Source organism: Hypanus sabinus, chromosome 5 (assembly GCF_030144855.1).
Source record: "Hypanus sabinus isolate sHypSab1 chromosome 5, sHypSab1.hap1, whole genome shotgun sequence".
Taxonomy (NCBI): Eukaryota; Metazoa; Chordata; class Chondrichthyes; order Myliobatiformes; family Dasyatidae; genus Hypanus; species Hypanus sabinus.
In genome coordinates, this window is record NC_082710.1 from 106,062,505 (window position 1) to 106,084,121 (window position 21,617).

Below are 21,617 nucleotides of genomic sequence, written 5' to 3' on the forward strand. Positions count from 1 at the left end.
TGACTGTTTATTCCTCTCCATGGACGCTGCCTGACCTGCTGAGTTTCTCCAGCATTCCATGTGTACTGCTCTGGATTTTGAACATCTGCAAGATCTCTTGTGTTTAATCGTATCATTATGGAAAATAGATCACTTATCACAAAGCCAGTCACAGTTATTCAGTCCAGATGAAAAGATCTCAACCCAAAGAGACAATTGTTCATTTCCCTCCTTCGATCCTGCCTGACGTGCTGAGTTCCTCCAACATTTTTTGCGTTCAGTTTATCACAACTTACAGGTAATAGCTTCCAGGTTCAACACATCAGAAATGGAACAGGAAAAGAGCACATGTCTGCTTGAGCCTGCTCTGCCATTCAGCAAGTTATCCCCTGTGTAACTGCAGTAATACATCTAAAATACTCTAATCCACCCAACTGTAAAGAACATCAGTGCACCATTCAACTTCCTAATTGCCTGCACAATAACTTACCGTGTTTCATGAACCAGCAGATTGAGAATCATTTGTACAATAATTTTTATTGGTTCCTCACAAATAAACAAGTATTTGGTTCTTCATAAATCCTTTCAAACTGAGCAACTTCACATTTTTTGCATTATATTCTCATGTACCTCCTTCTTCATGCCTATATCTTTTCCCTGCCTCCCCCCTTTTTATTCTGGTGTCTTCCCCCTTCCTTCTCAGTCCTGAAGAAGGGTCTCAGCCCAAAACGTCGACTGCTTATTCATTTCCATAGATGCTGCCTGACCTGATGAGTTACTCCAGCATTTTGTGTGTCTGTTGCTTTGGATTTCCAGCAGCTGCAGACTTTTTCATGCCTGATATATTTTCACAGATCTTCCTCACAGATTACGTTCCCACTTAACGTTCTACCTTATCTAAGTCATAAAGTATGACGTTTTCTCCTGCAAGCTGCAAGCTGTGTAGCTTCTTGTTCTTTTCGCTGATAAAACTCTGCAGTTTTCTGACTAGCTTTTGACAATAATGTCTGGATTCCACACAAGAAGAGTTTAGAAGCAATAATTTCCAAGTTGTCTCACCAGAGATAACTGGGCATTTTGAACATTGACTTCCTGTCACTGCCCATCTGCTTCTGGGAGTTTATCTCCTGTGGACCCACCAAGGAGCAGCAAGAGTTCTTAAACCAGTCAGAATGAAGAATCCTCCCTCAGGCAACATGAATCATTAATGAGACCTAAGGATGGTCGGGAAAGCAAAAAAGAAAGAATATGGGAATAATGGATGCGGGCAAAAAGAATCAGAAGTGTAAAATAAAAGAAAGAGAAAATTGACTTTATTTGAAGTGACACAGAAAATGCAGAGAGAACTCAGTCAAATTTATTATGACTGGCATACAGTACTGTGTAAAAGTCTTGGGCACCTATATATAGCTAGAGTGCCTAAGACATTTTGCACAGTACTGTATTTGTCAAAGTGGAGCAAAGAGGGAGTTTGTAAATCTGATGAGAGCAGAGGTTGCTGGGAATTCCAATGGTTGAGCACCACAGGGAGGGGTGTCAGACAGGTGGCAGGGATGGATTGCCAGGGCAGGTGGGGGGGGTGGTTGGGGTGTCTGCTGTTGGCACGGGTGCAGATACACCCAGCCCTGAGACACCAGCAAAGGTAATTTGATTCCAGACAATAGGTTTAGTGAACATTACTGTGACAGAACAGGTTCGCAATGCTAATCCTCCCATGAACCTTGCCCCTTTGCCTCGTTAGTCACTCCTCCTTGTTCTGCCCCAGGTCTAGTTTCCCCAGTAGTTCACACACTTTGCCCTCCTATTCTGCAGATCTTGAGAGTTCTGCATTGACACACCCCAATGGTAAAACAATCATTAGCTTGGCTAATCTAAACAATCCCTTCAGTTAATGTTCTCTACTGATTTATAACTCACAAAATTAAAGATTCTAGATACAGGCATTTCAAACAGTTCAATTTATTTTCACTCACATCATTACATCGGTTTGTAGACAGCAGAACAGTTCCAAAAGACCCAAGGGACAATTTGGGGCATCCTAAAATATTGCCTGGGTTAATGGGAGCAGGCACATTACACCCTACTCAGGCAAATTTAAACTCTCAATTTGAATTTGCTGAGAGGTGTGGAGGCTGGATTTGACAGTTGGTGAGTAGTTATATTGGAAAGTTAACAACAAAGTGTGTTGTGGTGAAAGCCTCTGTATATTTGAAAATTTTTAAACATGTTTGTTTTCATATATCTATTTGGAAATACTTTTCCCTTCACAACTTTTGGGCAGATTTTGATTTTTTTTTTGCACCAGGCACTAAACAAAACCCCTTGCACTAACGTGCTGTTACCGCTTACCATCTGTGTTTTTTCCAGCTGGTGACCCTCGTTGGGCACACTTACCCCCACCTGATAGCGAGGTGTGAGAAACGGTGGCAGCAGTGGGATGATAAACCAAAGAGGGATGAGGACGTGGCAAAGAGCTGGGCTGTGCTCTCGGAAGACCAGAGTTAAGCCAAATGCTCCAGGGATGGAGTGTCATGAGGACGGATGGTGGGACACAATGGAGTCTGAGGAAGAGTACGTGGCCAAAGATGTATGGCACAAAACCCATCAGGTTCCTCCTGAGGAGCCGGGAAAGTCTGTGGAGATGTCGGAGCTGGTAGCTCTTCTTGACCAACTCATCTCTATACAGGAGGCCCAGGAAGAAATATTTCTGCAGGAGTTCTGAGAGCCATGAACCAGCTTGAGCAGAGCTCCACCTCCAGAGACAGGGGTTGACCCAGGAGGACCCACCATATCAGGAACTCCAACATTCATAACGTCTCCAGTCCCCTCAGGGAGCAGAAGCCCAAGAAAGCTGCTTCCACCACCAAAACCCCAGAGCTCTCTGTTATCTGGGACCACCAGGTATGGAGTATAGAATGGACCTTCAAGAATTATCTGGGAAGCTGTGTCGCATGGTTGCAACTGCAAGAGACGTCAATAGATCAATAGAGAACACTTCACAGAAACCACCAGGACGTCAGTTTCAGTGCAGCATTACACAAGGAGGCACAATAAAACTATCCTGCGAACTTTGCATTCATGTTCTCCCTCTTTATCTGAGTTTCACACAGAGCACCGAGCTAATCAGTAAAGCTGCTTTCATTCAAAAAAAAATAAAATGGGTATGGATTGGTTTCTATGTTCGTGTGTCAATCCCAGAATCTCAGGTACATAAACAAGGCTTTAAAAGGAATTTAGATTAATGTGGGCATTTTTATCTTGCCACTTACATTGATATTTTTGTTTTGTAAGGAATCAGATGAGTGTTGAGGAGCTGATAATGTGAGGGGAGCTAACAGCTGTTAATCCAAACAATATCAGGAAGTTACTTTGCTATCAGCTGTCTCATTAGCTTTATTCATTTGTATTTTTAGGAATCATAAGACTATAACACATAGGTGCAGAATGCAACCGTTTAGTCCATTGAGTCTGTTCCACCATTCCATCATGTTTGACTTAATATCCCTCTCAACTCCACTCTCCTGCCTTCTCCCCTTAACCATTGATGCCCTGACTAATCAAGATCCTCTCGATCTCTGTTTTATATACACCCAAACGATTTGGCCTCCACAGCCATCTGTGGCAATGAATTCCAGAAATTCACCTTCCTCTGGCCAAACAAATTCCTCTTCATTTCTGTTGCAAAGGGATGTCCTTCTATTCTAATCCCTGCCTTTTAGTCCTAGGCTCTCCATCTACAAGGAACATAGCATTTCTCAGCCGGCTACCTGACAGTTTTTTCCTGATTTGTTCTATCCACACTGCTATTCTCTTGAGCCCCTCAATGGTTTCCTGTGCAATAGCCGGAAACATAAGTGACATTTGCCTCAATTTGTTTGATTGTGGATTTTAAAAATTAAAATAAAAGTAAACAATAGTATGTCAGAAAAACTACTGTAATGGCTGAATTTTTTAGAAATCATTGATGAGAATTTATATATTTTGACGTGTATCTCATATTCTGTCTGGATAGCCTTCAACCTGATGGCATGAACATTGATTTCTCTAAATTCCAGTAATTTCTCCTCCCTCCCCTTCTTTTTCTATTCTTTATTTTGTCTGCCCTCTTACCCCTTCCCTTCTCACCTGCCCATCCACTTTACATACAGCCATTGACTTGGCCTCTACAGCCCTCTGTGGCAATGAATTCCACAAATTCACCACCCTCTGGCTAAAGAAATTCCTTCTCATTTCTGTTCTTAAGAGATATCCTTCAACTCTGAGGTTGTAGCCTTTGGTTCTAGACTCTCCCACACCCTCTGCTATGTTCATTCTATTTAGGCTGTTTAATATAGTCTTTGCTCGATTGAGGAAAAGGGTATTTGAAGTTTAAATCTTCAAACATAGCAAAAAAAAGTTCATGATCTGCAGCAGAAATCCCTTCCCTCCTATGTGCTTCAAGGGGTGGAGTATCTAGAGCGGGCATCTTAAGGCACTGGAAAAAAAAAGTAAAGTCGTACTCCAAATTCACCAGAAAGATGTGACTGCCCTTCTCCAGCCCAGCATCCCAGTATAGAGGGCTTAATTGCTCTTCGTTTATTACTGTTGGATCTCTGTTTAATTTCTGGTCCTTAAGGTTCTTCCTGGAGAATGGTGAGCAGTCTTAATTCCGAGATTCCTGTTTATTTTAGAGTAGAAGCAAACATACAAGTAATAAGCAAACTAAATAAGGAGCCGAGAAACTATGCTAGGGGAATTAATGCCAAGGGGTGTAAGACAAAGGGATAAAGATGGAATAAAAATCTATCACTTTTATAATAAGGCAAAGAAAATTCCTTAGATGGCGATGAATTAATTAATAGGCTACATAATTAAAACAATTACATAATGTGGGTAATTGCGAGTATTTAGCCAATGAAAAATGACAGAGGTGATAAACCATTAGCTTAGCTGCGATACCGCTTTCTGTCAGTGAGTGTGAATGATACATGAGTCTGTTAAAAAGTACACATCTCATAAAAAGTATTAATAAAAAAAGTGGTTTCCAACATTATGTTGGGTGGGCTGTGATGTGTGTGACTGACATGCTGTCCTGAAGCTGACTTTTGATTCCTAGACTAAATAAAGCAGGAAATGCTGGAAATATTTCGGGTCGGAGATGAAGCTCTCATCAAGAATCTTGGATGTGAAGTTGTAATCTGGTGTCCTTTTCCACATCTGCTGCCTGACTTGCTGAGTCCATTCAGCAATTTTTTTTATTTTTACTGCAGCATCTGCAAGTTTTATTTTTGATTTCCAAGCTCTATCAGGGGCAGGGAGACCGAGACAGCTAAAGGAAAAGATTCAACCCTCTTTGAAGCGAACCATTCTCACTGAGCTCCCCACAGGTGCACAAAGTGAAGACCATCCAGGAGGGTGTGAAGCACACTGCACTGGAACCACACAGAAGCTCTGAAAAGCATCAGGAGCTCTCTGCCTCACACACTTCCCTGACCCCATAACCCTTACCTGCTTCATCCGTGATCTCAAGAAACAGAATGCTGGAAGAGCTCAGTGGGTCAAGCAGCATCTGTGGACGCAGAAGGTATAAGATGACATTTAGGGTTGAGACCCTGCATCAGGTCTCATCTGTGGCCTGCACTTCCCACGACAACCTCATTAGCCAGCTTGGACTCACATAAACAAGTTAGAAGTAATCTTCAATTCTGAAGAACAGTCTTAGAAGAAGAAGATAGGCTATTTATTTTATTTGAGCATTCACCAATTTGTGGATATAAATTGGAGGTTAAATTCACATGGCCAAAGCCCTCATTTCCTTTTTCACCAGGGTTCTTGAATCAGAGGAGATAACTTCACTCAACTTCATTTGCCCCATCACTGAACTGTTCCCACAACCATCAAGCTCTTGAACCAGAGAGGGTAACTGCATTCAATTTCACTTGCTCCATCACTGAACTGTTCCCACAACCAATGGACTCACTTTCAAGGACTCTTCATCTCATGTTCTCAATGTTTATTGCTTACTTAATTATTATTATTTTGGTTTCTCTCAGTTCAAGCTGGTTAAACCTGAGGAAGAGGCATTGTCAAGCACACTCATTTGTCAATTGAGAGTAACTTTCGGACTATTCTAGTGGCGTTTAGTTTTGTGGCTACCTGAAGATTTACATTAAGTATATAATGCTGTGTGGGCCTAATTGTTTAATGCTATTGTGTGGAGACTTTGGGTTGATACCAGTTATGGATATTATTATTGGGACAATGTAATACCCTGTTCATGTTCCATATAATTCAGCATTTTTCTGGTGTTTTTCACGCATTGATTTCTGTATGTTAAGTGTGTACGGAATGGCTGTATCCATTAGAAAAGTTGTTCTTGCTGGTTTATCCTGTCTAGTTATATCTGGATGGTTATTACAGATAGTCCTATCTGTAATAAAGTATCAGTCATAATATAATTTGTAGGGCTCTGACTCTAAAACCGGATGATTATTTCTTTATTTTTGTATTTGCAAAGTTTGTTGTCTTTTGCACACTTTTGTACACCCTGTTGGTATGGTCGTTCAGTGATTCTATTATGATTGTTGGATTTGAGTATTCCCACAAGAAAATAAATCTCAGGGTTGTATATGGTGACATACATGTACTTTGATAATAAATTTACTTTGAATCTTGAACTTTGAAAATTAAATGCCAGACTAAAACAAGTGATCCATCAGGATCAGTGTCTGCTGGGTAGACAATGAAATTTAACTTAATATTCTGAAAATGCAATTAAACTCAGCTTGTTAATATTTTCATCATTCTTCAGTGACTTCCCTACAATCTGCAATTGACAATGTCTTATTGTATGAGGAATATTATACGTTGTTGAATTCAGAACATTCTAATCTGGGTTCACAGAGTCTTATAGCTGGGAAAAAATGCAGCCTGATCTAATATTCAGTTCTCCTGCTGCTAATGGTTAGTGGGCTAATAACTGCAGTGGGCAGCATTATATCTTGGTACTGCACAGACATCTAGAAGTGAGAAAACATTCTCAACCCTCCAGAAAAAGCAATATTATGCTGATAAAACATTAAATTAACCGAGAGCAGAACTGCCTCAAAGCACATCTTCAGAAATTCACTACCTTTTCAACAGGAATTTCACTATTGCTTCCACTTTAAGATGGCGCTACTGAAGTTGGGTGACAGCTCACTGGTGATTCATAAAGCAAGAAATAAGACTAAATACTTTATTAATAACACTTCTTCTATGGTAAATTGTAGTAAACTATCACTACAAATAATGAAAAGGAGAGTGAAGATGAGGCTGACTCGAGGGTCAATGCATGCAGGGGCAATGCAAAGTCAGGGCGTGGCATGTTCCAAGAGAAGCAAGATTGATGCATGTTCAAGATGGAGTCTGAGTTGGAGTGAACGAATTGGAGAGGAATTGGAGCAGAGTGGTTTCAGAACCCGTCAACCTGAACTGGGAGTGATGCTGGATCAATCTAAATGCTGAGCTGATTTGGAAAGGTCGATTATGAGCGGAAACATGGAGGTAGGGTCGAGATCCAGAGCATGTTGATGTGACAGGGCCAGGCTCCTACTGTGGGGGATGACCTGGTATTTGGACAATTTAAACGCTGGCCCAGATAGACTGAAAAGGCAAGGTGTTGGGATCGATGGTGAGGGTCGGGCCAGTCTTGCTCACTATTCCAAGACGTTTACTCCTCTTTCCTTGGCTGTGAGACCGCTCCGGCTGCTCCAGGCTTTGTATCTGTGAGCTTTGCAGCGGTTGGCCCTGCTGTGCGATGAATTGAGGCTGAGGCTATGGGTCTATTCTGGCTGCTCCAGGCTTAGTGTCTAGGGACTTAATTTAATTCTGCATGCTGTTGCTTGCTTTTATTGATTGCATGATTTGTGTGTTTTTCTCTCTGTGCATTGGGTGTTTTTTAAATTGCAATCTTTTGGGGTTTTTGTTTTGTGACTGCCTGTAAGCAGACAAAACTCAAGGTTGTATTACTTATACATACTTTGTACTTCAAAGTACATAAATGTACTTCGAACTTTTTGAACTTTGATAAACTGATGTCAACAGCAGCGCAAAATATAAAATTGCACAACACCCTAAGACCATAAGATATAGGAGCAGAATGAGGCTATTGGCCAATCACGTCTGCTCCATCATTTCAACATGGCTGCTCTATTTCTCTCTCAGCCCTAACCTCCTCCCTTCTCCCCATAACTCTTCATGCCCTGACTAATGAAGTCCTACCCACCTCTGCCTTAAATATACCCAATGAGCAGCATGTGGCAATGAATTCCACACATTCACTACCCTCTGGCTAAAGAAATTTCTCCTCACCTCGGTTCTAAATGGACATAGTGTCTAGTCTGACACTAAGTCCTCTGGTCTTAGGCTTCTCCATCATGGGAAATATCCTCTCTACACCCACTCTATTGAGACCTTTCAGCATTCGATAGGCTTCAATGAGATGCCCCCCTCATTCTTCTGAATTTCAGGGAGTACAAGCCCAGCGCCATCAATCAGTCCTCATCTGGTGACTCGTTCTTTCCCAGAATCATTCCTGTGAACCTCCTCTGAAATTCATTTAAAGTGAGATTTGGAACCTCATTCGTCTGAAAATTAATTTTTAAAGTTTCCACTAAACAATGTACTCTTGCATTATTTTTCATTCTCCTGTATTTCTCCTTTATTTTTATGGCATAAAATGAGGTGATACAGCCTAAATTTTAAAACAGCTGTACAACATTTGCACCAATCACATTTCCTTCTTACTTTATAGCATCATATTCTCTTGCTCACTTGGCCTGTTTTTCTTAATACCCACCTAAATATTGAACCACTTACAGCAGCAAATTAACCTGCCAACATGTCAATGAAAAGTGTGAGGAAACTGTTGAGTCTCAGGGAGAACATGTCCTCTCAAGCAGCATTCAAAGTCTGGTCCAACTAGGGTTGCTGAACCAATGCAGCAGCAGATCTAACTGCTGTACCACTGGGATGAGATACGTCCTACAGTTCTGTGCAAACATCTTGGGCACATATAAATTGGTAAATTGGCACATTAGTGATTCATCCAGCCACAGAGTGGTGTTACTGACAACTGAATGAATTCTGCAATGATGAAAGGGTTAAGGTTAGGGTTAGGGGAGCGAGTGGGAAGCACCAGAGAGACATTCAGCAATTATCAATAAACCAATTGTTTTGAATCAAATGACCCTGCTTAGTGTCTCAGGGCTGGGTGTGTCTACACCTGCGTCAATCCCCTTCCCATGGCACTCCTCTGCCACCTGTCCCACACCCCTCCCACGGTGCTCCACATCCTTTCCTCCTGACAGACTTACAAACTTGATCGCTGCTCCACATTTACAAATACAGTAGTGTGCAAAGGTCTTCAGCATACTAGCTGTATATACATACACAGAACTTTTGCACTGCACTGTATTTCCTTACGGAGATCATTAACCAACATAAATGTAACTCAGAATGTGTGCTTAACTTGTTTTCCTTTTAAGGACAACACCACTGTCACATTCAGCTCTGAGCCACAGGATCACTCTGGGATTTTGCTGCAAATGTTTGACACACATCACAAATGGTATATTTGGTCATTCACCCAAACTGTGAACTCTTGGGGAGAAGTCTACATCTCCTTCAGCCCACAGAAACAGGCAAAGTTTGCTTCTATTGCAAGCTCTCAAAACTGCAGGTGTTCATAGACTGCACTCCTGTCCTCACAGAGATTTCATTAGCAACACACACAAAATGCTGGAAGAGCTCAGAAGGTCAGGCAGCATCTATGGAAAAGAGTAAACAGTCGACGCTTTAGGCTGAGACCCTTCCTCAGGACTCAACAGGCCCTTCAATCCTCAGGGTGAGTCCTGAAGAAGGGTCTCAGCCCAAAACATCAACTGTTTACTCTTCTCCATAGATGCTACCTGACCTGCTGAGTTCCACCAGTATTTTTTGTGTGTTGCTTTGGATTTCCAGCATCTGCAGATTTTCTTATGTCAGAGACCTCATTAGCCATATTTTACCAGGAGTGCTTGGCTATCAGACTGGGAAGTCTCCAGAACCCTCATGCACAAAAAAGTGCAGTCTCCTTACCAGACAACTGAAGTTTCCTCAGGTGCCTTGAAAGCACTCTCCCACCCTCTTTACTGATCGGCAAAGTTTTCCCTACAGCTAAAGGAGTGTTGCTTGTGTTGTGGTAAGTGCCTTTACAAGCTTGCTGCAAGGATTACTTCAGCTGTGCTACATGCAATACATCAGTGGTGGATACTTCACTGAAATCAACTATGTCATTTTCAACTTGGTGTTGCACAGAGAAACCTTACAATGCTCTTCTGTGAACCTTCCACTTGAAGTTCTCATTCTTTTTGTGATGCTCACAAAGAGCGCTAAGCCGGTGCACGGTGCTTACTTATTGCAAAATATTATTGTGCAGCAAATTCTAATTCCTTAGAAGTCCTAGATACCAGAAAGACATTTGGAACAGTATTATCTATGATACTGAGTAAGGATGATCCACATATAAAACAGGTATCTTTAAATATGTTAATAAGCTTCGTACTCCTCCTCCACCTCATTCCCTGAATTTAGGGAAGACTACTCTGATTATTTGACTACATTTCACTTCCTAAACTCATGACCCTTGACACTTTTTCTTTTTTTCTTTTCAATAGATATATACGGAGCTGATTATCTGTTATTTGTGAAGCGGGGTGCCGTGTGCAATCATAATCCGATGAAAAACGGATGTGAGAGCACGGAGGAACATCTGGAAATCTCCAGGAAGACCTTCTTCATTGCTGCTGCTGCTGTGAGGTCCGGGACTCTGCTGGGAAGAACAGGCCCCCCAGTCCTCGGGGTCACATTGCCAATGGCCATTGGCGGGGACGTCTTAATATGCTCAGCAGAGGATGGTGCTCAGAGAAGCTGTGCTGGAGGGGATGGTCAAAGGCTCGGAGGTTCGACGGTCTCGGAGTCCGCTGCGGTCAGAGCGCTTTCACTGTGTGCTATGTCTGTGAGGCTGAGTCGGGTGGCGCCGTGGAAATCCATAGCGGGGGTATTCCCTTCTGCTGCCTGCATGGAATGACGAGTCTATCAGGACCCTGAGGACTTGTGGAAACTGTGTGGAGGTTTCTTTTGAACTTATAGTCTTTTAACATCCTTGAACTATTTTTACTGTGCCCATGGTCTGTTTTTTATCAATTATGCTATTGTTTGCACTGTTGAAATTATATGTTGTTACTATGTGGTTTTGTACAGGTCTTGTAGCTTTAGATTTTGGCCTTGTTTTGTCTGTTGGGATTGGAGCTTCTTTCCAGGGAACATGCTAAGATGGTAGCGCGATATTAATATGCAGCAGCCTCTCCGGACTCTGAATTGGGGATTGCCAAACATTATGTGGATTTTCTGGTGTAGTCTGTTTTGTCACATGCTTTTGTGATATCATTCTGAAGGAACGTTGTCTCATTTTTTAACTGCATTGCATTTGTGGTTTCTAAATGACAATAAACTGAATCTGAATCTGAATACACCACTGACTATCACTGGTAATTGCTAAAGCAAATTACAATTGGTCATTTCTCGGTCTCTTTTGTGTGTGAAAATATTATTTGCCACGTATTAGTCCTCGCCTACATATTGGGTAGGTTTTGCTGCATGTGGATGTGGGCTAATTCATTTGTGAATGTGGAAGCAGGTTCACAAGTTCGGTGAGTGAGACAGAAGACACTGACTATGAATAAACACATTAAACAGTAAAAGATCTGACCAAATACCTAAGTTCCCCCTAAGCTGCTCAGACTACAAAACTAAATATTCAACAACCAGGAACTTAACTATAAGTGTAAGTCTGGAGCATGCTTTCCCAACGGTTCCTCAGCATTGGTCACACCCTCAGAGTGAAGAATAATCACTGGAGACAAAAGGAAAGAGAAGCCAGGCCTCCCACATTTGGCCCAACAAAGCTTACCAAATTCCTATTCACATAGTGTGTTGAAATAAGTATCGAGTTTAGATTTGAAAGTCTCTAAGGTACTACTCTCAACTACACAACTTGCTGCGTAAAGAAATGCTTCCTGATGTGAGTCTGAATCCTCATTTGAACTCAGTCTCCACCTATGGCCCTGTGTCCTTGACGATGGATTAATTTTGAAGTTGCAACTGGCGTCTACCTTACTCATACCCTTAATGATTTTGAACACCTCTATCGTGTTTTCTCTCATTCCACATCTATTTAAGCTAAAAAGTTCTAATTATTTCAATCTTTCTTCATAGCTTCTACCCTGTAGACCTGGAATGAGTCATGTCACTCTTCTTTGATCACTCTCCAGTGCCTTCACACCCCTTACACGTTTCGGAGACCAAAATTGTACACAGTACTCAAGGTGTGGCCTCACAAGATCATTATACAGCTTAAGGAGAACATCTCTAGACTTTAACTCCACTGAGCACATTATATAGCCCAACATTCTATTAGCCTTCCTAACAGCTTCAGTGTATTCTCCAGATGTTGATAGTGATGGTTCTACCAGGACGCCCAATTCCTTCTCATATAGTGCACTTTCTAACTCAAGAACCCCTGATTGTATATTTATATCTAATATTTCTACTTACTATATATAATACTTAACATTTACTTCCATTGTTTCATCTGCCATTTAAATGCCTACATCTAGATTTTGTTTAGATCTAACTATATTGATTCTGCTGCCTGAATGTTATCAGCCCGTACCCCTAATTTTATGTCATCTGCAAACTTCACTAGTTTATTTGTTCTGTGCCTACCCAAATCATTAACGTAAATTTAAAACAGCAGCGGCCCCAAAACTGCTCCCTGTAGAACCCGTCTTTTAACATCTTCTAGGTGTGAAAATGATTCTCTCACCATTACTCGCTGTTTTCTGTTTTTAAGTCAATTCTGCGCCCATTCGCACACCTTACCCTGAGACTCTACCTCCTGTAATTTGATAATTAACCTCTTGTGGGGTACCTTGACAAAAGCCTTCTGAAAGGCCAAGTAAATGATATCAACTTGCCTCTTCATAGAACTCCAGCATCTTAGTAAAACATGATTTCCCCTTTCTGAACCCATACTGGCTTTCTGCAAGCATGCCTGCTCTTTTCAGCAGCTTTTCCATCTCATTCTTTATTATTGTTTCCATTATCTTATCTACAGTACACATTAAACTTACTGGTCTACAGTAACCAGTGTTAGTGCGGTCACCCTTCTTATATACCAGGACAATGTTAGCCCACTTCCAGTCCTTAGTGATTTCACTAATCTTCAATGACTTTTGAAAAATATATGTTAGGGGTTTGCATATATAATCATAGACCTCTTTAAGTACCCCTGGATATATGTTGTCTGGCTCTGGCCCTGGAGATTTATTAACTTCCAGCCTTTTCAGCTGAAGCAGGACCTCACTTTCTAAGATCTTTAAGTTACTTAAAACAACCTTATTTTTCTCTGCATTTACTGGTATATTACTAACATCTTTGCAGGTAAATACTTCAGCAAAATATGAGTTAAGAGTATCCATTAAGTCTTTTTCTGCGTAATTTATCACCCCACTATTATTCCTAATACTCTTAACTTCCTCCTTGGTTTTTTCTTTTACTACTGAAGTATTGAAAAAATCTCTTGGGGTCAGTCTTAGCATTATCAGAAATATCCTTCTCAACCACCTTTTGGCAATTCAAATTTCACTCTTGACTATAGCTCTCACTGGTTAACATCATTATTACTTTTTCTCTGTATTCCTTATATAGCTGTCTTTCCTTCAATAATTTTTTATGTATGTCTTTATTCATATATGTAGTTGATCTATTGTTTTATTGCTTTTCCACTCCTTGGGTATGAACATTTCCTGCATTGAGTGTATTACCTCTTTAAATCGACCTCATTATTCATCAACTGACTCAATGTCAAGCAGTTCCTTCCAGTTTACCTTCTGAAGTCTTTGCCGCATCTGCACAAACTTTGACTTTCTGAAATTCAACTTAGTGGCTTGGGTTTTTATTGATATATTCTCCCAAAAAACTTTGAGACTAACAAAGTTATAATTGCTTGTTCCTAAAGGGTCAGTAACTTCCAAACACAAAATTCCATTCTGATTGTTACAGAATATCGAATCTAGACAGGACATTCGTCTTATTGGTGCATTCACATACTGGGTCAAAAAACAATTGTTTAGTAACTCAATGAATTAATTTTCCTGTAATCCATTAGTCACTGAGTTCTCCCACTCAATATTTGGGAAATCAAAGTCCCCCATAACTATATCATCACCCTTAGAACTTACTTTTCTAATATTCTGATAGAATTGTTTATTAAAATAACTATCAGCATTCCGGGGTTTATAACGTACACCTAATGCTATTCCTTTATCCTTATAGTTTTCAATTCTCACCCAGATATCATCACTAAGTCTCGATTCATCTCGTATCCTAAGCAGTCTCAGATTTAAACTCTGTCTTATGTATATGGCTATTTTTCCACCTTTACAATCTTGCCTATCTTTCCTCAGAAAAGTATGTCCTTTAATATTAGATTCATCTCCATCCTTTGAAGTCAGCCAGGTTTCGATTATTGCTATTATATCATACTTACAGTTGAAGTCAGAAGTTTACATACACCTTAGCCAAATATATTTAAACTCAGTTTTTCACAATTCCTGACATTTAATCCTAGAAAACAATCCCTGTTTTAGGTCAGTTAGGATCACTACTTTATTTCAAGAATGCAAAATGTTGGAATGATGGTAGAGAGAATGGTTTATTTCAGCTTTTATTTCTTTCACCACATTCCCAGTGGGTCAGAAGTTTACATACACTTTGTTAGTATTTGGTAGCATTGCCTTTAAACTACTTAACTTGGATCAAATGTTTTGGGTAGCCTTCCACAAGCTTCTCACAGTAAGTTGCTGGAATTTTGTTTCATTCCTCCAGACAGAACTGGTGCAATTGAAACAACTCACACAAAATGCTGGTGGAACACAGCAGGCCAGGCAGCATCTATAGGGAGAAGCACTGTCGATGTTTCAGGCCGAGACCCTTCGCACCAGCATTTTGTGTGTGTTGTTGTTTGAATTTCCAGCATCTGCAGATTTCCTCGTGTTTACTGGGGTAATTGAGTCAGGTTTGTTGGCCTCCTTGCTCACACATGCTTTTTCAGTTCTGCCCTCAAATTTTCTACCTACACATTTTCAGGTGGATGCAAAGACTGGTATTACATCCAAGCGTCTTAACCAAAGCCATGGCTAAATCAAGGAGTTATTGAATGATTCTTTTTTGACCCAGTATGTTAATGCACCAATAAGAGGAGAGTCCTATCTAGATTTGATATTCTGTAACAATCAGAATGGAATTTTGAATACAGAATTTACTGACCCTTTAGGAACAAGCAACCATAACATTGTTAGTCTCAAATTTTTTTGGAAAAGTATGTCAGTAAAAACCAAAGCCATTGAATTGAATTTCAGAAAGTCAAAGTTTGTGCAGATGCAGCAAAGACTTCAGAAGGTAAACTGGAAGGAACTGCTTGATGTTGAGTCAGTTGAGGAACAATGGAGTCGATTTAAAGAAGTAATACATGCAGTACTGGAAATGTTCATACCCAAGGTCAGGAGTAGCAATAAAATAATAGATAAACTACATAGATACGTAGTGGAGAGTGTATTGACTGGCTCCTTCAAGGATTTTCTGCTCAAAGGTATGGAAACACCAATACCTTTGAGCAGAAAATCTACAAAAGGTAGTGGATTCAGCCCAGTACATCACGGTTAAAGCCTTCCCTACCACTGAGCACATCTACATGAAACACTACCATAGGTAAGCAGCATCCATTGTTAGAGATCCCCACCACCCAGGTCATGCTCTCTTCTCACTGCTGCCATCATAAAAGAAGGTACAAGAGCCACAGGACTTGCACCACCAGTTTCAAAAACAATTATTACCCCTCAACCATCAGGCTCTTGAATAAAAAGAGATAACTGCACTCACTTGCCCCATCATAGAAATGTTCCCACAACCAATAATCTCATTTTAAGAACTTTAATCTCATTATCTCATGTTCTTATTATTTATTGCTATTTATTTATATTTGCATTTGCACAGTTTGTTGTCTTCTGCACTCTGGTTGATCTTTCATTGATCGTGTTATAGTTACAATTCTATAGATTTGCTGAGTATGCCCACAGGAAAATGAACCTCAGGGTTGTATATGATGACATATGTGTATGTACTATGATATATATTTTACTTTGAACTTTGAAATTGATTTATTCTGCAGAAATAACCACATCTTAGAACTTTGTGCAGGCAATGTAATGTTGCTGTGCTCCAAAACACCCACTCTTTTCAAGATTGTGTTCAGCCTATAATTTATTATAGCGTACAATCACCTAACAATCCTTCGAACTTTGATTTTATCTGCTTGATCTACATCTAACAATCTATCATGGTGGTCTAGAAGTTGGAATGCTGAGTGATAATCAGAAAACATGATCTGTGTAAAATCCTGTGTAAGTCTGTGTAAAATGCAACAATTATCATTTCTGGATGAAGTGGTACCCATGAGAAAATTGGTCCAAGCACATACATGAACTTTTCATGTCAGCACGTTTTACCTTCTCTGAGAGTCAGATGTGCATCTACTGAGGTCCCCATTTGATCAACAACCTGTGATGTCACTGTTGTGCCATTAATGAAATTAGGAACATATACAGCTGTATTATTGCTTTTATTGCTATTGTTAGCCATTTGGCAAGGATTACAGTATGTTGGAAAGCAGCTGATTTAAAAATGTTCCAAGGTTTTTAATGACACTTGGAAGAAGCGATAAATAAAAACCAAATGGATGGTATTTACTCTAGGTTGGGAATTTCACATTTTAATACAAAGAGTGATTTGGTAGTTCTGTCACTCACCAAGCCAGCCAAGTTCTGCAGGATATATCTGCCAGACTGGGGTTACCACAAAGCCAAACCTATGTAACCTTGTCCTCGCTAGTCTTCCTATGGTGTGTAATCCTGCACATGGTAGCATTACCAGAAGTGACCAGCACATAGTCTTGGTGGAGACAATGTTCTGTCTTCATACCACAGATGACTTGTATTGTGTAATGAGGTATTATTATTGTTGTGCCTGACAAAGCTGATCTGGCAACTTAAAACTGGGCAACCATGAGGCACAGTGGACAATTAAACAACAACTAGAAAGTACACTGCCCATAATTATTTACCTGACACATCCCTCACACTACTGTTAACCCAGAGGTTTAATCTTCCTTCAAGGAAAAGTGCACAATAGCATACTGGGAGCATCAGCAGACTTACTGAAAAATGGTGAGGTGCCAGCCAAGTGAAATTGCAATGCAGAGATTGACTGTGCACTAGGCAACAAAAACAATATGCAGTCTTACAACTAACAAGTAAGACCACAGATCTGCAGAACTAACACAAATAGTGATGAGTCTGTGACACCTACTACAAAGAAAGGCAAAGACACAGATGCAAGGAGTACCGAAGACTGCAGCTTCTGCCTAAGTTATCATCATTATTCTTCAAAATCTTCAAAAGGCAATGCCTAAAAAAGGTGGCAAACATCATTAAGGATCCTCAAGATCCAAGATATGTCCTCTTCATGTTACTAGCATCAGAGAGAACCTGAAGATTCAGGAAGAGCTTCTTCCCCTCCACCATCAGATTTCTGAATGGACAATGAACCAACTCATGAACACTACCTCAATATTTTTACTCTTTTTTGGACTGTTTATTTAATTTATTTTTAATGCATTTCTTATTGTTCAAAGTTCAAAGTAAAATTTATTATTAGAGTACATACATACCACCATATACAAACTTGAGATTCTTTTTCTGCAGGCATATTTAGCAAGTCTATAGACCAGTAACTGAAAACAGGATCAATGGACAACAAACTGTGGAGATGTAGATAAATAAATAAATAAATAAATAAATAAATACATAGATAGATAGATAGATAGATAGATAGATAGATAGATAGATAGATAGATAGATAGATAGATAGATAGATAGATAGATAGATAGATAGATAAATAAATAGATAAATAGATGGATGGATGGATGGATGGATGGATGGATGGATGGATGGATGGATGGATGAATGAATGAATGAATGACAATAAATAAAGAGCATGAAATAACAAGATCAAGAGTCCTTAAAGTGAGACCATTGGTTATGGGAACTCCAGAAATAGAATGAGTGTAGTTATCCACTTTTGTTCAAGAGCCTGATAGTTGAGAAGTAGTAACTGTTCTTGAACCTGGTGGTGCGAGTCCTGAGGCACTTGTACCTTTTACCTGATGGCAGCAATGAGGAAAGAGCATGGCCTGAGTGGTGAGGATCTTTGATGATGAATGCTGCTTCTTGACAACAACATTTCATGTAGATGTGCTCAATGGTTGATATACTTGGCCAAATCCACTATCTTTTGTAGGATTTTCCACTCAAAGGCATTGGTCTTCCATACCAGGCCATAAATCAGCCAGTCAGCACACTTTCCACCACACTTCTATAGAAGCTTACCCAGGTATCTGATGACATGCCAGATCTCTGCAGAATCCTGGGGAAGTGGATGTACTGTCATGCTTTCTTTGCAATTATATTTATATAATGGATCCAGGACAGATCCTCTAAGTTAATGACACCCAGGAATTTAAAATTATTGACTGTCTCCACCTCTGATCCCCTGATGATTACTGGCTTATGAACCTCTGATTTCCCTCTCCCAAAGTCTACAATCAGTTCCTTGGTCTTATTGATATTGAGTGAGAGATTGTTGTTATTACATCACTCAGCCAAGTTTTCAATATCCCTCCTGTATGTTGATTCATCACCCCCTTTGAAGCAGCCCACAACAGTGGTGTCATCAGCTAACTTGTTTATGGTGTTGGAGATGTACTTAGCCACAGGTGTAAAGCAAGGAGAGAAGGGGGCTAAGTACACATCCCTGTAGTGCTCCTGTGCTGATGGAGATTGTGAAGGAGATGTTTTTGCCAATCCAAACTGACTGGGGTCTACAATGGGCGAAACCCAGGATCCAATTGCATAAGGGGATTTAAGGCCCAGATCTTGGAATTTACTGGTTAGTTTTGAGGGGATGATGCATTGCACAGTACTGCTGCCACAAAAATTATTTACTTTTTTTTTCTTTTTGTGTTTGCACAGTTTGTTGTCCTTTGCATATTGGTTGTTGTCCATCCTGGTGAAAGCAGTATTTCATTGACTCTATATTGGGTTTCTTGTATTGACTGTGATTACCCACAAGTAAATGAATCTCAGTGTTGTATATGATAATATACGCAAAAACACTTTGGTAATAAATTTACTTTCAACTTTGAACCTTTGAACTTTGGAGAATTGTTATTTTTCTTATAGTTTAACTTTCCTATGCTTATTTGTATTTTTATTTTTTTCAGCTACAGTACTGAGCAAATGTCTTAGGCAGACATATAAAGCTAGGGCTATGTCGCAGATTCAGACACAACCGGTCCTGAGGCACCAGGCAGAGACATTTGATTCCATGCAATTGGTTTATTGATTACAGAATGTCTCTCTGATGCTTCCCTTCCCATTTTCCCAACTATGATCCCCCCCCTCCCACTGCCCCTTTTCCACTCTCTGTCATGAAATTTGTTTATTTTGGCCACAGCAGTACAGTGCAATACATAAAATTACGACAGTACTGTGCAAAAGTTTTAGGCGCCATAGAGCTTTGCACAGTACTGCCTATACAGCACATGTATATGTTCAGTGAAATTTCCAGTACAGTACAGTTGCTTCTATATTTTTCCAGAAACTTCTTAGTTTTCAATAGGAGGTGTTATGCCACTTGAATCTGATTACAGTTATCACTAGAATTTTTGTTATCTTCAGTCTGACTAGGAGACAACCATGACTGCTGTTCCCTTATCTGCTTGCTCTTGTTTTTCATTCATGTAATATTTAATAAGACGGCTGCAAGGAACAAACTCTAAGCCTCATTCTTGACTTCCAAAGAACTTTTGGATCACAACAGCATCAGAGTCCAACAAAGCCCTGTACAGACAACACTGGGGATCAGGACTCTCTGCTCTGTTCCACTCACCAGAAAGACTACAGAAGTTCAGGATAGTTAATTGGGTGCACCTTTTTCTCGGACAAGTCCACATCAAACATGTGCTTAAAGATCAATTGCACAGAGTACAGGAAAGGTATATTGCTGTTAGAAAGAAGGACAGTGATAGAAAGGTAAGAGAATTTGGATGTCCAGGGAGGTGACATATTTAATCAAGAAGAAAAAGTAAAAGTATGTAAAGCTTCTGAAGATTGGATCAAACGGTGTATATAAAGAGTACAAAGAAGCCAGAATAGAACTAAAGAAGGGGATTGGGAAAGCCAGGAGTGGCCATGAAAAGTCCTTGGCAAGTCGGATTAAGGTGAATCCCAAGGCATTCTATACATGCATCAGAGCAAGAGGATAACTCGGGAGAGAGTGGAACTACTCAAGAGAAGAAGGGTAGAACAGTTGCTTGGATGCAAAGAATATGAGTGAGGAACTTAATGAGTACTTTGCTTCAGTATTTACCAAGGAAAAGGACATGGAGGAACAGGAGATCAGTACTGAGTGTATAAATAAGCTAGGGTGTTAATGTTTGACTTTGGATTTACATTTCAGCTAGTTCAGCACAATATTGTGGGTTGAAAGGCCTGTTCCTGTGCTGTACTGCTCAATGTTCTATGTACTTCCTTCTCAATAGCATCTTATGATTGCTTGTGTTGCCAGCAATATTGCAAATACAAAAATGATTACAGGAACAACATGATTACTAGATGTTCATGACCACGTAGGTTTCCCACATTCCAAAGATGTGTGGGTTAGTAAGTTAATTGTGTAAGTGAGAAGTGTGGGTTCATTGGACCACAAGGGCCTGCTACCATACTGCATCTATAAACAAATAAATAACATTTCACAAATATGCAGGTTAATATCTATAAATCTCTCATGCTTCATTTTGACATTCATGTCATCTGAACTTCCTTGTCGCTTACACCTAGTCAGCTGCTAATGCACAATGTATTAAATACGTACTTTACATGGAAACAACTAGTTATTTATCTTTTTTTTCTAATTCAGATCAGGTAGCAACTTTAGTCAGAAATCTTTGATCCTATTCTATAAAGGACTATAACATATAAAACTATACAACACATCAAAATATAATTCAATTCTATGAGATTTTTTTTGAGCTGGAGAGGTTTTAAGCCTATATTTCATCTGACTAATTGAGCCAACAATTACCGCACTATTTCTTTGGAAGGAAGTTAGGAATCATTCCAATAAAAATAGCTCTGGCATTGTCACTGTTCGTGTAACACATTGTTCCCCAAGATTCCCTATGTTGGTCAATATTTCTTGACCTTATTTTGATCAACTGTGTTAAGAGAATCCTTATGCCGCTAAATTGCCATTCATTGGATGACTGTGAATTGTTTCCCATGTGCATTAGCTGTGGGGAGAGCCAAACACTGAGGCCAGACAGCAGGAATTCTTGTCCCAAAGCTGCACAAATCAGGGCATTGTCTGTAAGGAGAAACAAACAAACCAAGTTCCATAG